We start from the raw sequence: 1,539 nt of genomic DNA on the forward strand, positions 1-1,539 counted from the left end.
TCCTCCTCCTCCCACCTTCTCCTCCTCCCACCTTCTCCTCCTCCAAAGTTCTGCTTATGTAGTCCAAGCTGCTGTTAAACCAGAAATCCTTCTGCCTCAGCCTCCCCAGTGCTGGGATTAGAGGCATGTGCTGCCATGCCAAACCCATACGTTCTTACTGTTTTTCCTTGTCTGTATATCTTTGCCTATCACTACTTCAGTGAATAGTTTTATTTTAGGTGTATCTCTTGCATGCAGTATGGCCTTGGCTTTGTAAGTTGAACACCTTTTTCTCTTCCCCTCCTCTCCCTTCCCTTCCCCAGGCCTTAGACATGTTGGGAAAATAGTCACTGAGTTCTTGAGTTGTATCCTTATCTGTTTTCTTTAATAAGTATATTAAGCAGTCTGCATTTATAAGCATCACTAAGACATTTCATCTAAACTTGGTCACACTAAGTTTTGCTATAATTACTGTCTGTGTTACATAAAATTTATTGTCAGTGCGATTTTGTTTGTACTTTTTAAATTTTTTTCTTTAGGCGTTGAGGAGGTCTACTACTTGTATTCTGTTATTTTTGTAGTTACAGTTTTTTTTATTAACTGTTAATGTTATTTATTAATAATTTAATAGTTAAAAAAAATCTTTTTCTCTGTGAGAAAGGGGGATGTACCATAGTCTGATCTGGCTTTGAACTGGCTCCCTCATTCTACCTCAGCTTCCCCAGTGTAGGGATTATGGTCATGTATCACCACACCTAGCATGCTTATCGTTTTTAAGTTTTTGATTTGCAGCAATCAATGAAACTATTGTTTCCTTCTCTTTCATTCTATGGTGGCATCTTCTTTCCAGCTTGTTAGAACATATAATGTTTATATATTATAACTCTGTACGTGTTCCTACTCTTTTGTTCTTTTTCTGAAGTTTTCTCAGTGGTCTTTTGATTGGATGACATCATCTGGTAAGAGATTCCTTAGGAAAGTCTTGAGTACAGTGCCCTTTAAATTTTGCATTAATTTTTTTTCCTGTAGTCTTCATATTTGTAAGCTTGGTTGTCTGGTATAGAATTGGTTGTTGACAGTTCTGTGACTTTGGTGCTTGTTATTCCTTGAGCATCTTCTAATTTTTCCTCCCTTTTTTGTGGTGCTAGGGATTGAACCCAAGGCTTCAAGCTAAACAAGGTCCATACCATTGATCCATGCTCCCAGCCCTTGTTTGTTTTGTTTGTTCCCACCCTCCCTTCTTTCCCTCCCTCCCTTCCATTGGGCTTTTGCTGTGGAGGCCAGGTTGGCCTGGAACATACTATGTAGCCCAGACCACAAACTTGAGAACGTCCTGCTTTAGCCTTCTGAGTACTGGGATTACAGGTGTGCACCACCAAGTGGTGTTTTTTTTTCCTATGTATCATCTATCTATCATCTATGTATCATCTATCTATCATCTATCTATCTAATCTATCTATCTATCTATCTATCTATCTATCTATCATCTATATCTATCTATCTATCTATCTATCATCTATCTATCTATTTATCTATCTATCATCTATCTATCTAATATAT

The 1,539-nt window shown here is 37.8% G+C and overlaps 1 protein-coding gene across 4 annotated transcripts in view; it reads left to right on the forward strand.

Annotated features, from left to right (window-relative positions):
- Nucleotides 1-1,539, forward strand: part of Atp6v1h (ATPase H+ transporting V1 subunit H) — a 113,283-nt gene that overhangs the window by 15,429 nt on the left and 96,315 nt on the right. The window lies entirely within an intron of this gene.

Source organism: Nannospalax galili, unplaced genomic scaffold, assembly GCF_000622305.1.
Source record: "Nannospalax galili isolate Female #2095 unplaced genomic scaffold, S.galili_v1.0 scaffold40, whole genome shotgun sequence".
Classification (NCBI taxonomy): domain Eukaryota; kingdom Metazoa; phylum Chordata; class Mammalia; order Rodentia; family Spalacidae; genus Nannospalax; species Nannospalax galili.